Source organism: Bubalus kerabau, chromosome 20 (genome assembly GCF_029407905.1).
Source record: "Bubalus kerabau isolate K-KA32 ecotype Philippines breed swamp buffalo chromosome 20, PCC_UOA_SB_1v2, whole genome shotgun sequence".
Classification (NCBI taxonomy): domain Eukaryota; kingdom Metazoa; phylum Chordata; class Mammalia; order Artiodactyla; family Bovidae; genus Bubalus; species Bubalus kerabau.
The window spans coordinates 14590766-14612511 of NC_073643.1; the positions used below are offsets into that span (position 1 = coordinate 14590766).

Here is a 21746-nt window from a genome sequence, read left to right on the forward strand (position 1 = left end):
ATACCAGGAAGTTGGCAGGAACCAATCACACCACTCCTCTTTTAGTATAAAAGAAGCCCGAAATCAAACTCAGGGAAAATGGTTCATTGGGATACTAATCCACAATCTTCTCAGCTGGCTAGCTTTCTGAATAAAGTTGCTAATCCTTACTCCAACAACTTATCTCTCAATTTGTTTCTCCTTAACACACAGCACTGGAGAAGGCAAGGGCACCCCACTCCAGTACTCTTGCCTGGCAAATCCCATTGACAGAGGAGCCTGGTAGGCTGCAGTCCATGGGGTCGTGAAGAGTCGGACACGACTGAGCAACTTCCCTTTCACTTTTCACTTTCATGCATTGGAGAAGGAAATGGCAACCCACTCCAGTGTTCTTGCCTGGAGAATCCCAGGGATGGGGGAGCCTGGTGGGCTGCTGTCTATGGGGTCACACAGAGTCGGACACGACTGAAGCGACTTAGCAGCAGCAGCAGCAGCAGCAGCACAAAGCACAGTGCCTGGCACACAGTAGTCACTCAATAAATATTTGTGGCATGAATGGAAGAACAGAAATTTACATGCCAAAATTTTAACAAAGGTTAATTTGTGAGGGTGGGACCAGGAGACACAGTTTCCTTTTTGTTTCCCCAAGATTTCTGAATTAAATTTATAGTCTCATAAATTAGAAAATTAAGAGTATATTTTCATATAACTATGCAATGTTTAAATATTTTGAAAATCATGATCAATTTAGTTCTTAAATGAAGAGGGCTTTTTTTTTCCTGTATATAGAAAACCTTATTTAGATTTCCCATAGATCACTTTAGGCTGTAATTTATTGGTACACATAAATTCAAGGTTGCATAAATGCCTCTTAGAAATTGGCTGCATTTCAGCATGTGCAGAACGCTACTGTGAAGGTGGTTCTGAGTCCCAAATAGAGAGAAGGCTGCTGCAGCTCTTCACAAGGGAAGGCAGGTGCTGCTTAGGGCACCTCTTCTGTTCTCTCAAAGAGACCTTCCTTCATCTACACCCATACAGATATCTTAAAAAAAAAAAAAAAAGAGTCTTAAACATGTTCCTAAAATCACGGGCCTGTGCTTCATGTTGGGGAATGGACAATTTTTGCCTCTACCTTTTCTAGGTTCTTCTGGCTGGTCTAAGAATTAAATTGACACAAGATAGACTAACAGGAGAAAATACAATTTAGTTACACACTTACAGGGACCCCACAAGAAAAAAAAAAAAAGGACAAGTCAGTTAATTGAGACTTATATGCCATCTGGGAGAAAAAGAGGGGATAGGGGCTTAGACTTCAAAGGGGAGGAAGGCAGTTCTACATGGAGATGGAAAAACAAATGTTTGGTAAACCAATGTTTGCTGTGCTATGCAGAGAGGACCCAGAGAGGACTTCGGCCTCCACACCCTGTTAAACTGCCCCTACCACACCTAAGTCCACATTCTTTGTCGATTTCTCTGGTTACAGTGCTTTCCTGGACCAGACCCTTTATCTAAAGTCTTTCAGGTAGTTAAGGGGGAGGGGGGAGAGTAAAAAGAAAGACTTCCTGTGTTTTTTGTTTCCTAAAAACAATCAGCCTAGAATAATCTTCATGCCCAAAAGACACATTTTGGGCTTCCCCTACTCATGGCTTAGATGGTAGAGAACCCGTCTGCAATGCAGAAGACCTGGGTTCCATCCCTGGGTCGGGAAGGTCCCCCAGAGAAGGGAATGGCTACCCACTCCAGTATTCCTGCCTGGAGAGTTCCATGGACAGAGGAGCCTGGCGGGCTACAGTCCATGGGGTCTCAAAGAGTCGGACACGCCTGAGTGACTGACACACTACATTCGTAATAGCCAGCAGGGAACAAGGGAAACCCCAGCAAATGCAGTGGCGCCCACATACAAACATTAGGACACTAAGGAATCTATTTAACATATGCTTCCATGTTATGACTTAGTTTCTGGAATTATGCCCTAAAATTCTATCCTTAGGCAGGATAACAAAAATGCCCAGGAACGTCAATTTCTTTCCCTCAGTGAACCATTTTCTGACAAGTAATCTGGTCCTCTGCTAGCTGACCTTGACCCAGAAACTATCTGAACTGCACTCTTATTTTACAGATGAAGAAATTGAGGCTCAGAGAACTCGAGCCACCTGCCAAGGAACACAGCTAGTTGAAAGCAAGTCTGAAATAGACAGCAGGTTTCCTGATTGTCTGAAGATATTTCTGTGGTACCCACTGCAGAAGAGTTTTCCAAGTCACTCCACACTCCCCTCTCATCCAGGTCCTCTTCATTCACACCATTACCACTCGCTCCCCAGGTTCTTCCTTCCTGGGCCTCCTGGGGAAGGGTTCCTGCCTCTTAACTCCCTCTGCTGTTTCAGTTCAGTTCAGTTCAGTCATTCAGTCCTGTTCAACTCTTTGCAACCACGTGGATAGCAATGCTCCAGGCTTCTCTGTCCATCACCAACTCCCAGAGCTTGCTCAAGCTCATGTCCATCGAGTCAGTGATGCCACCCAACCATCTCATTCTCTGAAGCCCCCTTCTCTTCCTGCCTTCAATCTTTCCCAGCATCAGGGTCTTTTCTAATGAGTCAGTTCTTTGATCAGGTGGCCAAAGTATTGGCGCTTCAGCTTCATCATCAGTCCTTCCAATGAATATTCAGGATTGATTTCCTTTAGGATTGACTGGTTGGATCTCTTTGCAGTCTAAGGGGCTCTCAAAAGTCTTCTCCTACACCACAGTTTAAAAGCATCAATTATTCGGCGCTCAGCTTTCTTTACGGTCCAACTCACACCCATACATGATTACTGGAAAAACCATATTTGACTATATGAAACTTTGTCGGCAAAGTAATGTCTCTGCTTTTTAATATGCTGTCTAGGTTTGTCATAGCTTTTCTTCCAAGGAGCAAGTGTCTTTTAAATTTCATGGCTGCAGTCACCATCTGCAGTGATTTTGGAGCCCAAGAAAATAGTCTCTCACTGTTTCCATTTTTTCCCCATCTATTGGCTATGAAGTGATGAGACCAGATGCCATGATCTTAATTTTTTGAATGTTGAGTTTTAAGCCAGGTTTTTCACTCTCCTCTTTCACTTTCATCAAGAGTCTCTTTAGCTCTTCTTTGGTTTCTGCCATAAGGGTAGTGTCATCTGCATATCTGAGGTTATTGATATTTCTCCCAGCAATCTTGATTCCAGCTTGTGCTTTATCTAGCCTGGCATTCCGCATGATATACTCTGCATATAAGTTAAATAAGCGGGGTGACAATATATAGCCTTGATGTACTCCTTTCCCAACTTGGAGCCAGTCTGTTGTTCCATGTCCGCTTCTAACTGTTGCTTCTTGACCTGCATACCGATTTCTCAGGAGGCAGGTAAGGTGGTCTGGTATTCCCATCTCTTAAAGAATTTTCCACAGTTCCAACTTGTGGATCACAGTTGTGATCCACACAGTCAAAGGCTTTAGTGTAGTTAATGAAGCAGAAGTAGAAGTTTTTCTGGAACTCTCTTGCTTTTTCTGTGATCCAACGGATGTTGGCAAACTGACCTCTGGTTCTTTTGCCTTTTCTAAAACCAGCTTAAATATCTGGAAGTTCTCAGTTCACGTACTGCTGAAACCTCACTTGGAGAATCTTGGCATTACTTTGCAATAATGTGAGATGAGTGCAACTGTGCATTAGTTTGAACATTCTTTGACATTGCCTTTCTTTGGGATTGGAATGAAAGCTGACCTTTTCCAGTCCTGTAGCCACTGCTGAGTTTTCCAGATTTGCTGGCATGTTGAGTGCAGCACTTTCACAGCATCACCTTTTAGGACTTGAAATAGCTCAGCTGGAATTCCATCACCTTCACTAGCTTTGTTCATAGTGATGCTTCCTAAGGCCCACTTGACTTCACACTCTAGGATGTCTGGCTCTAGGCGAGTGATCACACCATCGTGGTTATCTGGGTCATGAAGATTTGTTTTTGGTAATAGTTCTTCTGTGTACTCTTGCCACCTCTTCATGTCTTCTGCTTCTGTTAGGTCCATACTGTTTCTGTCCTTTATTGTCCTCATCTGTGCATGAAATATTCCCTTGGTATCTCTAATTTTCCTGAAGAAAGAAAAGCCCTGCTGGTTGCTGATTACATATTCGGTTAAACCACATGATCTTATTTGTGACTTACAAAAATGTCAATTTCACTTGATTTAACTTAATATAGGAAAGTCCTACATGAACACTTTTGAAGACACTCAACACTGTTGGATTATAACTGAGTGAAATCTGGAAGCAAGCTTGTCTTCCTGGAGTTGCACTTTCATTTATGGAGGACATGACTGGAAAGCAATAGAGTAATGTTGTACACTCTCAAGTATACGTGTGACTGTGAGGGTGTGTGTGTGAGTGTGCGTAAACACATATGTCTTAATACCTGCTCATGTTTTTTTCACTGACTACCCTTTAATATGAGAACATACTTGGTTCTAATTAAAAACAAAGCTAAGGACCTAGATGTAGCACTCTCAGCAGACATGGAGGGCTCCTGTTCACAGCTCTGTCCTCAGTGGGCAGATTCCAGCAGGGACCACACTATTCAGAAGTCCTGAAGTGGACATGGCAGTCTTGTTCGGCCATAGGCTTGGCTCCCGGCCAAGGGAACAGCTAAGCTCCAGAACACAGGAGCCAGCACATGTGTGCTTGGGAGGAAGTTTTGGCTCAGTCAACGCAGAAGGTCTCAAAGTGAGGCTGGAGCAATTTGCAATTAGTTCTCATTTGCATTTTTCTGACTAACAGCTATTTAGAGAAGAACTTTAGATATACTGGCTGATGATTCTGGGAGCTGGGCTTGCTTTTAGCCACAGAAGGCGGAAGGGATTTCAGCAGCCTTATCAACTTAAATACTTAAGGGAAAACACATAAAAAGCAGCTATCCCACCTCCTTGTTAGTGATGGTGTATCCGTTTGTAGGACTGTTTACTATGGCAGCCTCTGGATTCCTCTACACTATCTGGGTGATCTTATATAATGCACTCAACCTTTCTAAATTTCAGGTTCCTTATCTGTAAAACAGGATAATAATGTGTTCTTTATAGGATTATTGTGAGGACTACCTGAGATAATGTTCACTTTCTAATCGGGGAAGCAGACAACAAGAAATGATTCTACTAGTAAGTGCTAAGTCGTTGTGATGCTGATGAAAAGGAAATATTCAAGGTACCAGAGAAGAGGGATCGGGGTTGGTCAGGAGCATCAGAGCAGGTTTCACATGTTAGGGGGGAGGTATTGAAGAATGAGGTCATTATTAGGTCATTATTATATCTAGTTAGGAAAACACGAAATAAGCATCCTGAGATTATTGTACAAGTTTAGGTCTGGAATCCATGGTCTGGGGTAAGAACCAGTGGGTATCAATAGATACTTTCTTATTCTCTTAGTGTTTCTAAATGTGCTAGATTAAGCAAAATAAAGGAACTGAATAAATTAGAAGCAGGCTCTTACATCTGGTGCAGGGTTCTTAACTGTGGCCCTATTGACATTTTGGGTGGGATATGTCTTTGTTGTGGGGGCCTGCCCCGTGCGTTTGTTTGTTCATTTGTTTAATTGGGAGATAATTACTTTACAATATTGTGATGGTTTTTGCCATCCATCAACATGTGCCTTTGTAGAATGTTTAGTGGCAGCCCTGGCATCTACTCAACGCCACCCTGCCTCCCCAGTCATGACATCCCCAAATGTCTCCAGACACTGCCAAATGTCCTCTGGTGAGCAAAATCACCCCTAGTTGAGAATTTCTGTTCTAGTGAATTCATCTGAGAATTACATAGCATTTGGAGTAGATAAATTATTAACAAATAGCCCCCCACCTTTAAGGACAGGGGAGAATATATAAAAACAAAAACAAAGTCAGCCTGAGCCTCGGTCAGAGTCTGGGTGGGTCATTTGGGAAGATGAATTCTGCCCAAGATCTGACTGTACAGTCCTGCTGCCAGTGTCATGAGCGGGAACTAGCTTGCCCAGAAGCCCAGTCCTGGGTGGCTCCAGTAAGGCTGGTCAAAAGATGGACCCTGGCACTTCCCTGGTGGTCCAGAGGCTAAGACTCCACCCACCCAATGCAGGGGGTGCGGGTTCAATCCCTGTTCAAAAAACTAGATCCTACACGCCACAACTAAGAGTTTGCATGCCACAACTAAAGATCCCACATGCTGCAGCTAAAACCAGAGCAGCCAAATAAAAATATACATTAAAAAAATAAGAGGGACCTGCACGAAATCCAGGAGGTGGGTGAAGCGCTGGTCATTACTCTCAGGACTTTGGTGTCTGATATGGTGATGGACAGTTGCACTGCTGACTGCAGCTAATTCTCATTCTCCTCTACTCCTTGTGCAGCTCTTCACAACAGCAGGTCCTGCTGACCACCAGCAACGCCAGCTCCCCAGCAGAAACGTGACCGCAGAGTGCAGACATGGGAGCCTCACAGTGACAGCTTTCTGTGACAGCTCTCTTTGGCTAACTCACTGGGTGTTCTCGGCTGCTCAGAGTTCACTGAAAGCTTGGACTTGTCCATCCATGATCCCTTTTCCAGAACCTCACTTCCCCATGTCCTCCCACAGCTGAATAACATGCAATTTCTATCATGGCTTCCCTGGTGATTCAGACGGTAAAGAATCTGCCTGCAATGTAGGAGACCGGGGTTCTATCCCGGGGTTGGGAAGATCCCCTGGAGAAGGGAATAGCTACCCACTCCAGTATTCTTGCCTGGAGAATCCCATGGACAGAGGATCCTGGAGGGCTACAGTCCATGGGGTCGCAAAGAGCGACTAACACAATTTCTATCATAAATCCAACCCCTTATTCTATAACACTCAGAGTAGCTGAGTGACTGACCCTTGATAACATCTCTCCATCCTTAAGGCCTTCCTCAGAACTGGAGTTTCAGGAGCCACTGACATCTAAGCCACTGTTAGTCACGTTCATCCCTAGGAAGGAAGCTCAGGACATGAATCATCACCCAGCACGGAGGCGGAGAGAAGCAGGACAAGCAGTCAACTTCCTTCCTAATTCAATGGGTCCTAATACATTTATCTTTACTATGCCTGTTCCAGGAGCTCAATTTGTTTTGTCTGCACTGGAATATTGTAGGCTAGAAGAAAATTAACTCATTGTAGGCTGAAAGAAGAAGGCTATCCCGTGAGCATCCTCAAGTTTAGGACTTGAGCTGGGGTCGTAAGCTCAACCTGGTGGGTACAGTCCCCGGGGTCACATGGAGTCGGACATGACCGTGCAACTCACACACACACACAAGTTCAGCAGAGCAGGGCCTCCACATTGCCTGGAAGTGGTGACCACAGGGCACCCCTGACGTTCCCTGTGCTTTACTTCAGGTTCCCCAGGAGCAGACCCAGAGACAAGGACATAAGACAACTTAAGAGATGTTGCCAGGAGACCCTGAGCAAGATGTGGGGAAGTGAGGCAGGGCAGGGCAGCCAGCTAATAAAAGATTTGGTATCCAGCTGGTGACCACATGGGTTACCGAAAGTCAGTTCCACTGGGGATGGGGGTGGGCTCTGGAAACCAGGGTAGAATGCACTGAGTTATCCCACCTGGGGTTGATGACTCCTGGGAAGGAATTCTGGACATGTTCTTCTGACCTGCCCTGCACATAGGCAGAAGACCTGAGCTACTGGAAGTGCAGATGCTGGCAGCTGGCCGTTGGCCGGCGTGCACTAAAATGGTGAAGCCCAAGGGAACACTCAAAGAGGCACTGACGGCATCTGTTACTCCCTGCAACACCAGATTCTGTGCTTAAGACTCAATACTCAGATGGAAACCAGATTTTAGAAAAGACGAGCAGCAGAAAATTGAAAACAGTGTGTCCTGGGTCTTGCCTCTGGTCTCAGGAAGAGGCTGATAGTATTGTCTTTGAATCTTAAGTCCTGCAAAAGTCTGGCGTCTCCCCTCTTCACATTCAGGTTCAGTATAGAACAATCTGGAACATATTCCATTTATTTGCCTGGCTCATTTATTTCCTATGCCTCCTCCTGTTTTTCCATCATTTTCAGACCTGAGGGTCACCGTGTTTTCTCTTTCATTGGCTCCACTAAACCAAATAGAGGAAAGGGGTCCAAGTTTGTTATTGGAAACTTCACAAGGTCACATCTGACCAGCGGTGCCCTTTGTATGCAGAATTAAGCTTCTTAGGAAAACGGATCCCACAACCTTCTGATCTACAGGAGGGCCTGCCTCAACACGTATGGTGTGCAAAATGGAACAACATAGAGATATGGCGCCCTGCTTCCCTTCTCCACGCTGTGAGCTGACCATCTGACAGAAAGGACATAGAGATGGCAGGAGCATCATCGCGCAGTCTTCTCCTGCAGGAAGTGCCTTTTGCCTTTGAGGGTCGTCTGTGCTAAATGGTTGAGGTGGACCAGGGCACAGCTCTGGAGAGCCGACTGTTGACTCTGGCACCTGAGGATTTGCTCAGGTAGAGCCTTTCATGGAGGAGGGCCAAGGGTCTTGGAGGGTCCTATGTGGCCCAGGGTCACTCCAGAGCAGAACAATGTAGAAAGGGATCCACAGGGAGAACCAAACTAAGAATGAAATGTACCTACAATTGCAGTGTCACTTGTCGTAGAATTCAAAGGAGAGTGAGGGAGGTATGAAAGAAGGAAGAAGGGAAAAGGGGAAGAAAGAAAGGATGGAGCGTGGAATGATAGTGTTTCCTGCTGCCCAGCCCATGAGGCTGTGTCATCTTAATTTTGAGATAACATCCCTAAGCTCAGGGAGGTCAAGTGACTTTCCTAAGGTGACTGAGCTCATTAGTGAAAAAACTCAGATTCAAACCTGCTCTGACTTACTCCCAAACCAATACATGCTCCACTTTGCTACTTGGCTGGCGGCTGGGTGGGGTGCAGCGCTAGCGGGGTTGAGGAGAACCCTATAAATCTGGCTACCCAAGAGTCACTCGCTACCTATTCATTCACATTATTAACAATAACTGAGAAACAAATAACATTTGAGTAATTCTGTACGCTATAATACTCTGCATGCCACTTAATCTTCAGAACAAGTCTGACAGCATATTAGAGAATGACTTAGGGAGCTTTTAAACATATGAACACTGGCTGGCCCCACCTGAAATTATATTAGACTTGCCTGGGGTTGAAACAGTGTATTAATATATTTTAAAAAGTCACCAGATACTTGTAATGACCAATCAGGGTAAAGAACCACTGCTTAGAACAGTGGTTTCTGGACTCAAACATGCATCAGAATGCCCTGGATGGTTGATTAAACAGATTTCTGGATGTCACTCTCAGAATTTATGATTCACCGAGGTAGGGACTACAGTTTCACATTTCAAACAAATCCCTAAGCAACACAGATGCTACTGGTCTGGGGACCTCCCTTTGAGGACCACTGATTTAGAACAAGGGCTTCCCAGGTGGCTCAGTGGTAAAGAGCATGTCTGCCAATGTGAGAGACGCGGAAGACGCTGGCTTGATCCCTGGGTTTTGGAAGATTACCTGGAGCAGGAAACAGCAACCTACTCCAGTATTCTTGCCTGGAGAATCCCATGGACAGAGGAGCCTGGCGGGCTACAGTCCATGGGGTTGTAGAGTCAGATGTGACTGAGGGACTGAGCATGCATGATTTAGAACAACACTGAGGATGGTGTTAGAGTGATTTCCACTTTTCACATTAATCAACTGAGGGCTGGTGATGACCAGGCCAGAACCTGCCCTCAGCTCTGTGACCCACATTCTTAAAATCTAGGCCCCATTTGCCTCGTCTTGTACACAAGTTGACCAGGCCTGACTTTACCAAACGTTTCACTGTAGATGAACCCCAGCACTGTAAAAGTCTGTCCGGTGGGCTGCATTAAATCAGTTCTAAATTCTTGCATGCTAGCTGTTAGGAAGAAATATTAGAGATTACAAAGCTAATTTAGCTTCATTAATCAAGATAACACTAATTGCTCCAGTCTTCTTAATGAAGGACAGCTAATGCATGCAAAAACACTTCATCGAAGACAGCTTCCAAGTACCTCCTCCAGGGCCTGTGCTCAGAGACCAAACTCTTCTGCATAAATGTTCTCTCCTGAATGGACTCAGCAACCTGTACTGCTTGCCTCAGCAGCTAGAGTGTCCCTTAGAAAGTAAAACTCCTGTTCCAGGTAATCCCTGGGGCAAGCTTCAGGTGTCTCAGGAATGGATGACTTTGGCCTCTGTGGCACTCAGGATGGTCTCCCAGGTTGATATAAGTCCTTTGCAAATATCAGGAGGTACAGCCAAAGAGAACCATAAGTAAAATGATTACAAATTCAGTTTTCTCCAGCACTTTTTGTTGCCATAAAGGTGAATTTCACAACCTCAAGAATTCAAGTGACTGCACTTTCAACTTGAATCAATTTCTAGGGACTTCCCTGTTGGCCTGGGAACAGTGGCTTCTTAGCTCCCAATACAGGGGCCCGAACTCAATCCCTGGTCAGGGAACTAGATCCCACATGTTGCAACTAAGAGTTTGCATGCCGCAAGTAAAGCTCCGCAAGTAAAGCTCCTGCATGCCACGACTGAGACAGAAGATCCATGAGCCCCAATTAAGACCCAGAGGGCCAAATAAATAAACAATAAATAAAAAATATTTTTTAAAAAATAAAAGCTATCAGAGGAAAAAGACATTATAATACAACAAAGAAATGAGATTATCAGCAACACTAGAGTTCAGCAATGCCTTCTGTTTATACGCTCTCCCTCCCACACCCTCCCTCCATGCAGGCTTTCTTCCTCTTTATATAGTGGTCTTCTCACGGAGAAAAGGGGGATAGAGCTGAGAAATGCCTTGATAAGATTATTCCCTGACACTACTCTCTCCCTTCCATTTCTTCTGGCTCCATGATTTTTTCTGAGAGCCATACAATAAAGAAGCTGAGAATAAACACAGGAAATGGTCTTGCGTAGGTTCTCTAAAGCAGAGGCTGAGATGGATTGCTGACCAAAATGACTGAGGGACCCCTTGCAACTCAGCTCAGAGAAAAGGAAATCAGACAGAAGGGAAAGAAACGAACCAAAGTGTGAATTCATCTGAAGTCTAACCTCAGCCTGATTCCACGAGGAGCTCCAGAGTGTGAGTTATATCAGGGTGTTCCTTTCTTGAGGCAAGGGGTCAGCCTTCTGTACCTTATATGATCAGTCAGAGATGGACTGTGGGTCACTGATGAGAAGGGCAGAATATCCCAGGCATTTCCAAAAAGTGGCCCCCAGCAGACCAAGGGCAAGTCTTAGAATAAAGGGATAGTTGTCTAATACTCACAGAAGCTGGTGACAGAAAAATGGCATCTGGGCCCCAATGGCATCTATTGCAGGAGTCCTGCAGAGTCAAGGAGCCTCTTCCTCATGTGTATGTGTAGAAAGTGCAGCTGAGAGGTAGGTGATGCTCTCCTTCTTCAGGACTGGCTGGAGCCCTTGGGCGGCTTTTCCTCTCTCTGTATTCATACCTCTGCTGCAGCCCTTAGGTGTGTTAGCATGCTTTTCGTCAGTGCCTGTTTCCACATTGAGAGCAAGAGCTCCTTGTGAGCTGGGACCCTGACCCATTCATCTTGTATCCTGAGAACTAGGGCAGCATCAGGCACAGGCAGGAACCCCCTAGTTTGTTAATGGCACAACGCAAAGATTTCCTGCCCCTCCTCTTCATTAATACCTCTCAGTTCAGTTCCATCAAGGCCACTTTCAATGAAATGGACAACAATCAAGACCTTAAGAATGCCCATATCTGGAGCCTGGGAAGTGTCTCAATGTAATTGCAATTTTGTTGATATAAAATAAAGGCAGATGGTCTCTGTAAATAGATGACAATGCACAGAGGGTTTAGTCATTCTTGAACTCACTCTGGTCTAAAGAAAGACCCACTAATGATTCTGTAAAGCTAGAGACAACAACCTGTAAATAAGAAAGAATGTGTACCATTCTCCCAGGTATTAACTGCCACATTCAGAGACAGTATTTTGCATAGCGGAGGTAGTTGTAAGGAATAAAGGCAGGCCTACTTAGGAAAAGAAGCTCATTATGCAAAGCTAGTAACTTGTAAGTAGGCGTCCCCCCAGCTATCATTACAATAAGTAGAAACTGTTTTCTTCAAATATATTGCAAAACAATATCCTCTAGTTAAACTAAAGCTCTTTCCATTTATAAGCACGAAAAAGATCACTGCAATACAATATTCATAAGCAAAAAATAGCTTGCACAAAAGTGATGCAAATATTATTTCAAAAGAAAAGGTTGTATCACGATGGCAGACTGAATATATGGTTTTGCTTAAAATCCCCCAAGTTACACAAAAACAACAAAATCAAGTTCTTGATGTTGAACAAGAAATGCTCCATTATGATTATGGAGCATTTGCTCCATTACGCTCCAACAAGATTATGTGAATGCTGGAGGGGGTTCTCTCATTATGGAAGCCACTTAGCCACTGTGTTCTCTTCTAAGATATATGATTAGTTGAAGCTGGGTGATGTGCCTGAACCTAGTACCATTTTTGTGGTCTTGGATGTCTCCACTGAAAGGTGATTGCCTTGGACCAAAGGCAGATCCTCTTGTCCTCCCCTGACCAGGTACCACAGCCTCCTGGACAGGTAGAACACTGTACCAGAAGGAAAACTCTCCCTAGCATTCATGGCTACCAGGGCTCTTTCAATAGGGTTCCACTCTCACCCAGAATTCCTGGACTCCATTCCCTTTTTGGTTGTTGGTGGTGAGTTGGGAGAGGGAGTTTGGAGGGATTTATGGAGAATTGCTAAAGGATAGTATGGGGATGGGGCTGGGGAACTCTGAACACCGCAATAAGCCATGGAAGGGTGATTCCTGGTTTTCTGGTTGTTAGGATTCCTGGGGTTCTAACCCATAGACCCCATGGACACAGCATCTAGCCAGGTGGACAAGTATAGGTACATTCCAGAATCCAGAGAAAATTATCAACAGCTTCTTACTTTTTCTGAATGCTTATACTGGTCTGTATGGAGACCCTATCAACCATGTGTGAGTCCCTTTTCTGTTTTTCTGCCCTCTCCTCGCCCCAGGACCCACCTGCCTCTTCCACACCTCTGCTCTTCCTCCAGGGAGCTTGACCGTGAAGCAGACACGAGGTTCTGGAATTGGGACAGCAGGTCTTGCTGACAGAAACCTAGGGTGGTGGGGGAGTGAGAGGCAAGGATGAAGGGGAAATTATAACTCTAGGACATTTAGATTCTTGAGACTTGTATAATGATGCATTTGTTACTCAGGTCAAAAACAACTGATACTAGGAGTTGACATCTAATCATATTCCATCATAGCTAATATTGGTTCAGTGGTTATTACATGCTAGCCTAAGATCTTAACGTGCATTATTGCATTTAGCTCTCATTCACATACGGGAGGTACTATTAGACCCCAAGTAAACCACTCTGAGGAGAAGGCGATGGCACCCCACTCCAGTACTCTTGCCTGGAAAATCCCAGGGATGGAGGAGCCTGGTGGGCTGCAGTCCATGGGGTTGCAAAGAGTCAAACACGACTGAGCGACTTCACTTTCACGCATTGGAGAAGGAAATGGCAACCCACTCCAGTGTTCTTGCCTGGAGAATTCCAAGGATGGGGGAGCCTAGTGGGCTGCCGTCTATGGGGTCGCACAGAGTCGGACACGACTGAAGCGACTTAGCAGCAGCAGCAGCAGCAAACCACTCTGAATCACAAAAAAGTGATGACTTCCAAACTTTCTGAAACCATTATCGCTCAGATACAACAACCTCACAAAGAGCACATGCAAGAAGGAAGGAAGGAAGGAAGAAAGGTGGGAGGGAGGGAAGAAGGGACAGACCAATCTCACTTACAGTGCCAAAATATTACAGGCAGGAAAAATACAGGAATCCTTATTATCACTGTAGCTATACAACAAATACATGTAATATAACTAATACCCAATACAATCAGACAAGAGAAGAACAAGAGATATAAATATCAGGATATCAAAAAGGCATAGGCAAAAATTTACTATGTGTCAATGATATAATCTTATATCTGAAAGTTTAAGAGAATCCATTGTATTTTACAACGCAATAATAATATTTTTTTCCTTGAAGGCATATTTTTTTCTAATCCAGATTTCTTTTCACTTTCCTTCATTTAAGCTTTACAGTCACAGTGGCTTTATATTGTTGCATCCGGATCTTCTGAGCTAGACGGTGAAAAAAACCAGTGAGTTCTCAGATGAAGGCTGCATGGCAGGACCACTGGTGAATGTTCTCAGAGGTGGGTTCCTGGGGCCTGAGGTTAACTGATCCACCCTTCCCTTTTCAAAGTACTTCTGTGATTGATGGATATTTTAGATTTATCTGCATATTAGTAACATATATTGTTGCCAACTGTGTCCCTTTCTATAACCAGAGCAAGCAATACATCTTCTCTATTATGAGGGGAAAAAAAAGAGAGAGAAACATATAATAGCTTCCTTTGTTGTGATTTGGGTGGTAATGTCTCCCTAATACATTAAACTGTAAAGATTTTGAAGGCAGTATGCATCTCAGCTGGGAAATCTAAAGTAGGAATAAACAGAAGGAGTGTGGGATGGAAAGGAAGCAAATAATCATGCAGAGTATTTTCAACTCTCAAGAAAAATTTTTTTGAAAGTAAGCTTTGCCACAACAGGAACTATTAGACTTATTCCAAACACCCATTAAACGTATCATCGACCTGTCTGAACAAAGCTGGGATTGCTTCCAGGAAGCAGTAATATTTCCAGAAAATAAAAAGGTAAATATTCTTTTTGCCAGTTAATGCTAATATTGAGAAATAGCAATACGAACTAATTACAAACAAAAAGAAAAGATCATAAGAAAGACAGAAGGTATCAGGGAACAAGTGTATTTTCCTAGTTCCTCCACTTGTTGGCTTCATGAACCTAGAAAAGTTCAACTTCTCTGAGCTTTGACTTTTTAAAATGAAATTACTATGTATAATGTAATGATAGAATCTTATTAAAGCAAAAAAGCAAATGAAACAAAAGGCTATATATAGTACACTTCTTTGGGTGAGAGAATAGTGAAATAAGACTCTACATATACACCTGTTTATTTTTGCAAAATGAAACACAAGAAAGATCAACCGAAAATGAATGCGATGCTCACCTAAAGGAGACGTGTGGAAAGAGGGGGGCAGGTTGGGGCACATGAACTGATGCTCCTCTGAGCATCTGGTTTTATGGAGTTTTGAATTTTGGGACTATGGTCCTGTTTTATATAAACAAAAAGAAAAAAACAACAAAGAACTAACAAGGATGAGAAGGGAAGCCCTAACTGAAATATAAACAAAACCAAATACATTTAACTATACTTCAAATACTAATAACATAACCAATCTGAAAGGGAAAATAAAAAGAACTCATGTAACTTTGAACACAGTATTTTGACAATACTTCCTTAGACTAAACTAAAAAAGAACTTTAAACAAATATTGAGCTCTAGTCAATAGGAACCCTACCCCCCACAGTGGGGTGTGTTAGCAATTCTAAAGCAGCTCTTCATACACTCTAAGATTGAGAAAATAAGTACATATATTAAGGATGGGGAAGCTAAAGTCAAATCTGTGGTTTTGGGATTGAAATTGAAAATACCAGCATAAACTCATGGTTTCTAACATAGTAATAGGCAGGTAATAGATAGATGTGTGTATATGTATGTGTTTGTACATATATTTCCCAGTTCTGTGCACTGGGAGTCTAGAACCACATTACAAAAGCAGTGAGTGTATCCGATGCCCAGATTTTAGTTTCTAAATATCATCCTCTAATAAAAGAAACCAGAACTCCTTGGAGAAATGGCTGATCCCATGACTGGCACTAGGAGAGTACAAAATGAGCCTTGAACATTATGTTGTGCCAGAAAGCAAGAAAGTGCTCAAAGATGGATAGTCATGCTAAAATTACATAAGAGCTAACTCTAAGGTGTGCACCCGGTCAAATATGGGACAATTTGAGGACTAAATAGAATAATGACAGTACGTAATGTATTGGAACACGCTGAATTAGAAAATGGCGAAAACTCCACATGATAGCCAAAAATAGAGACATGAGGAGAAATCTCTTGTTTACCAATGTATGCTGGCTTACAGATGTAGAAGGAATAATCAAATTGGGGGAAGGGGAAATACCATTTTGCAACCTCAGTGTAATAATGGATTCACGCAAGAATCACCAATGAATACAAACATTATTCAGAGGAAAGTTCCTGGGAAACAGAACATTCAAACGGTTTCAAATTATCTCCCTGCAAACTACTCAGTTGCAAAGGGAAAAAATTATCTTTAGAATGGGGGACAGACAGAAACTACTTTTGCTTAAGGAAGTACCTTGATCAAATAGCATGTATAAAGGAGAAGCTATCTTATTTAACACACAAGATTATAACATAGACCTCTATCACTGCAATAATACAGAGATAGGGATATGAGATGTAAACATTTTTCTGAAAAGATTAAACTCTGTATGTTGATGATATGACTATGAGCCTAGAAATTCAAGAGAATCAAATGAAAAACTGTTTTAACCACTAAGAGAATAATGTAGCCAGAAACAATCAACAGTCTAAAAATTTAATTACTTTCTACATATCAGAAAATGTAATAGAGAAAGAGATTGATTCACAAGGAAATAAAAACTTACAAATGACACTTAGAATATGTGCAAGACTCGTACAGAGGAAACTATTCAATTATTCAGAAAGACACAGCCCATCAGGACGCTGATGGGACAACTCAATAATGTAGAGCTAACTATTCTTTCCAAACTAATCCATGATTTAATTCATTGCAAAGCAAAATCGATGTTAGTCAAAATCCTCAAAGTATTTATTTTAATTTTCCAAGTTTATCAGATGACAAAATTAGCAAAAGTTACCTACATATTTTTGGACAGCTTTATTGCTATCAAATTTACAAATGTAAATTTTACCTATTAAAGCATACATTTCAGGAGGGTTTTGGTAAATTTACTAAGCTATGAAACCATGGGAATATAAACTGGTGCATTCTTGGATGGCACTTTGGCAGCATCTATCAAAACTTTAACTTGGGATATTCTTTGGGACTTCCCAGGTGGCGCTAGCGGTAGAGAACCCACCTGTCAACGCAGGAAACATAAGATGCAGTTTCCATCCCTGGGTTGGGAAGATCCCCTGGAGGGGGAAATGGCAACCCACTGCAGTATTCTTGCCTGGAGAATCCCATGGACAGAGGAGCTGGCAGGCTACAGTCCATGGGGTCGCAAAAGAGTTGGACACGCAGAAGAGTTGGACACGACTGAGTGACTGAGCATACGGCACACAGGCATTCTTCATTGAACAATTCGACAACTGGGAAAACAGAGAAATGCTCTCGTTCATGCACAAGGGTGTGTGTACAAGGACGCTAATTGTAAGTTTGGTTCAGAAAACTGTAAGCAATCTAAATGCCCACAAAAAGGGAAAATTTATTCAGAAAATTGAAAACAATCTTTTTAAAAAGAGGACATTTAAAATAAATAAGTGAATGAATATATGAAATAGCACACAAGTCTTAAAATAGGGAAGAGATAGTAGATGGAAGATATAGATAGGTAGACAGATGGGGGGGATGTGCTTATTGTCTTCTCTTCCTTTAACATGATTATTATCCTTGTAATTTTAGAAATATAAGCAACTACCAAGAAAGATGAGTGATGCAAATAATGAACTTTTTTCCTGATGACTTATTTGGCCAAGGTTTCTATATTTTGAGATCCTTTGTTCAGAAAACTAATTCTTTATAAATATCTGGACTTCATTAACCCCAAAAGACCAGTATCTTCTTGTCCTTAACAATCTAGAAACAGAAAGAATATATCATTATTATTTTTATCTTAAATGAAATCAAGATACTCTACATTCTGCACGAGCAATGCTTTCATGTGTTTCTTTGGAGGTTTGCATAGGTGTGTCTTTGTATGTATCTGGGGTTTTGTCTGTGTGTGTTTTTTGTATGTATCTGGGGTGTGTCTGTGTGTGTTTTAAAGAGGCGCTGGCTCTCACTAGTCCAGGAATCATACCATCCTCTGCTATCGTCTCTTTCTGGTCCCCTGTCTCATATGCTGCATTGGCATATGAATGCATTTGTTCTGGTCAACCAATTCTGTCCAAGTGGCAACACTGATTGTTTTGAGCAGATGTGTCAAACTCTATCAGGGGCAGGGGAGAAAGCCTGCTTTCAAACCATACCAGACTAGTCTCTGTTCAAAATATTTCATTCCCCTTACAAATCAGAAAAACAAGCTTTGTCAGATAATATATCTCACTTAGAGGTTCAATAAATATGGCTGCTAAAACCATATGAGGGGATACTGTTCAGCATAAAATGGACCCATCTTCTAATACCAGCTGCCTCATGAATAAACCTAAAATAAATTCTGTTCAGTGAAAGAAAGCAAATAGAAAAGACCACATATTCTGTTCCCGTTTACATGAAATGTTCAGAAATGACTTTATGGAGACAGAAAGCAGGTTAGTATTGCTAGAGGCTAGGTTGCGAGAAGAGGTTTGCAAATGAGCAGGATAGACTTCTGGGGTGATAGGAATGTTTTAAGATTATTGTGATGTTTGCACAACTCTGTAAATTTGTTAAAAATCACAGTACACGTAAAATGAATGACTGATAGTATGCAAATTATACCTCAATAAAGCTGTTAAAAATATTAATACAATATTGAAAAGACCAAACAATCAGACCATCCTATATTAACATTGCTGGGGTCTGTATAGTAATGGATGCCTCACTGAAGTCTAAGACTAAATTACAACTGTATTCACCAAACGAGAGTTGCTTCTCATTTGATGGCTTACTCATTTCCACAGGCATGTGGGAGCACTCGCCAGGTAGAAATCCTTCCCTTTACACACTCCCTCCTCCAATCCCGTATACTCACCAATCCATACACAACAAAATAACTGGAAAGAGAGTCCCAACCATTAATATCAATATACAAAGAGGTTTGGACAAGGTAGGCAAAAACATGATTAAGAAGAATCTGTTCACGTTATTACTGGACAAACAGCAAGCCCAGTTAGAACCATCCAACTTCTACTTTTTTTTTTTTTTGAGTGACAAGCAGGAACATCTACAACAAAACTAAGGACAAAATAGCTTGCAAAAGAAAGGAGGAGAAAGTGTACGGGTTATTATAACAGACCCCACATCCCTGATCACAGAGGCAGAGCTGTGGCCCACGGTGGGCTAATCCGTTATCGTTTGGGGACACTCCTTGGTGTAGGGGTAGCAATGTAACCAAGCTGTTTCCGCAAAAAGTGTTTGACTGCAGCTAGAGGGAAATTGTTTTTTCTTCTGTGATAACGGAGTGCTTGGCTGAGAGCCTGTAGGACCAGGTCTGCAGTGAGAGAGAGGGGTACTAACACAATGGCAGAAGGACAGGCAAGAGCCAGAGAGGGTGCTGGTGGGACTGTACCCCCAGCTCCACACGCTCCTAAAGCTGGCTCCAATCTTGCTTCTCGGAGAGTTTGGTTACATCCCCCAGTTATCTTTAAACTACTCTGAGTCGGAGTTCCATCAGGTGCAACCAGAACCTTTTCTAATAGAAACTCACTTTGGAAAAAGAAGTCAAAGAGATCTGGGACTCGATGAAACAGAAATTAAAGAGACACAACACTTCAAATAAACAATAAAGCAACAGAATGGGATGTAAAAGTAATTGGAATAAAATAAAGGGAGGGCAGAGAAACTTTAAACTGTCTCAAAACGAAAACTTCAAAATAGAAGCAGCAAGAAGTAGCATTGACAGTACAGGGAATTATATCAGGGACGTGGAGTACAGGCTTGATGGTGAAAATCACAGAGCATTCAGAGGGAAAGGGATGAATAAAGCAAACTTGCTGAGATAAAAGGACAGTTTGTGCCTGCAGAGTGAACGGACCTATAGGTTCCAAGAGAACAAGGGGGAGCAACCTTGGAGCCATCACCAACCTTTATATGCTCATGGGTACCTTTGCAGAGGAAAACAAACTAGAGCAGCCTCAGAAGAGAACAGAACAACACGTGCAGAGGGCAGAAGAGACGAGAGAAGATGACCAAGAATTCTACAGCCAGTGTCAGCCGCACACCAAGAAGCTATAACGGAATTTAAAATGACACAGGGAGTATTGAGCACACACTCTATGTTTTGTGTGTCCTGCGTTTATGACTTGTTAAATTATGATATATTTGAAGGTGGTTGCACACCTACCGGTTGTAACCTGGCACTAATTTGCCTTGTGTAACCAGGACGGGAATGTCCTCTGGTATGTAAAGGGATTCAAAGATCTCTGCTGAAAAGAAACAAGTGAGAGTCAGGCAAATGTGTATGGATGTGAGTCAAAAATAATCTAAAACTCAAACTTAGAGTGAGACAAATGTGAAGAACAAAGAAATTCCAAAGGCATTAGGTCACAGGATTTACCAACTAATCTATCTCTGCTCAGGGGCTATTCAAGGACCTGCTCTAGGTAACCCTGTGAAGTGAAGGAATTAAAGACTTAAAGCCCTATTCCAATTCAAATGTATCCTTTGCTGTCTGTCTGTCGTGGTCTGATAGTTTTAGGACACACAGCTGAAGATGGAAATCGGCCCTCAGTGGCTTCCTAGATGAAAAATTATGGGATCCAGCAATGCCTGGGTGCCAAGATCAGATTGGAAAAGACACAGTTCCTCAAGATCGTGGAACTTCAACCAAAGGACTACTCTGTCTTGAAAAACGGGAAGGGGAAACAATGGAAACAGTGAGAGATTTTATTTTCTTGGGCTCCAAAACCACTGCAGCCATGAAATTAAAAGAAGGTTGCTACTTGGAAGAAAAGCTATGACAAACTTAGACAGCATATTAAAAAGCAGAGACATCACTTTGCCAACAAAGGTCCATCTAGTCAAAGCTATGGCTTTTCCAGTGGTCATGTGTGGATGTGAGAGTTGGACCATAAAGAAAGCTGAGTGCTGAAGAATTGATGCTTTTGAACTGTGGTGTTGGAGAAGGCTCTTGAGAGCCCCTTGGACGGCAAGGAGATCCAACCAGTCCATCCTAAAGGAGATCAGTCCTGAATATTCATCGGAAGGACCGATGCTGAAGCTGAAACTCCAATACTTCGGCCACCTGATGCGAAGAACTGGCTCATTGGAAAAGACCCTGATGTTGGGAAAGATTGAAGGCGGGAGGAGACGGGGATGACAGAGAATGAGATGGTTGGATGGCATCACTGACTTGATGGACATAAGTTTGAGTAGGCTCAAGGAGTTGGTGATGGACAGGGAGGCCTGGTGTCTTGCAGTCCATGGGGTTGCAAAGAGTCAGACACGACTGAGCGACTGAACTGAGGAAAGAAACCGTAGGTGAGGTTGTATTATGATTCCAATAAATGTGTAGGTGCCCCAAAGCCTGGCTGTCCACACAGCTCCATTCTATATATTTAAGGCTGACTGGGAAGGAAACAGGAAATCTGTGACTCCACTCTGACCAAGGTCATCCACTAAAGAAGACCTGAGGGAGATGTGATCAGATATGACAGGAAACCTAAAATCTATGCTAACTAAAGAATTTGCTTCAAGATACAACCCAGCTATCTCAGGATGAGGGAGAAAGGCAAGAAAGCAGCAAATGGGTAAGAACTCACAATTGGAGAAACTTGACATTAAAGGGCACAGGAGTTCTTGGCTCCATTTGAATATTATATAAAAATAGATATCTATGTATGATACATAGA

At 42.7% G+C, this 21746-nt stretch overlaps 1 long non-coding RNA gene across 5 annotated transcripts in view; it reads right to left on the reverse strand.

Annotated features, from left to right (window-relative positions):
- LOC129634932 (uncharacterized) overlaps positions 1-21746 on the reverse strand; it is a 241709-nt gene that overhangs the window by 90133 nt on the left and 129830 nt on the right. The window contains exons 6-7 of one of the 5 annotated variants that reach the window (XR_008706003.1): positions 20240-20318; positions 17389-17832 (exon numbers count right to left, since the gene is read on the reverse strand). This is a non-coding gene — a long non-coding RNA (uncharacterized LOC129634932). Of the gene's footprint in view, positions 1-13048; positions 13146-16574; positions 17346-17388; positions 17833-20239; positions 20322-21746 lie in introns of those variants that run through there. The other 4 variants (XR_008706002.1, XR_008705999.1, XR_008706000.1 and 1 more) reach the window with 4 other exon arrangements.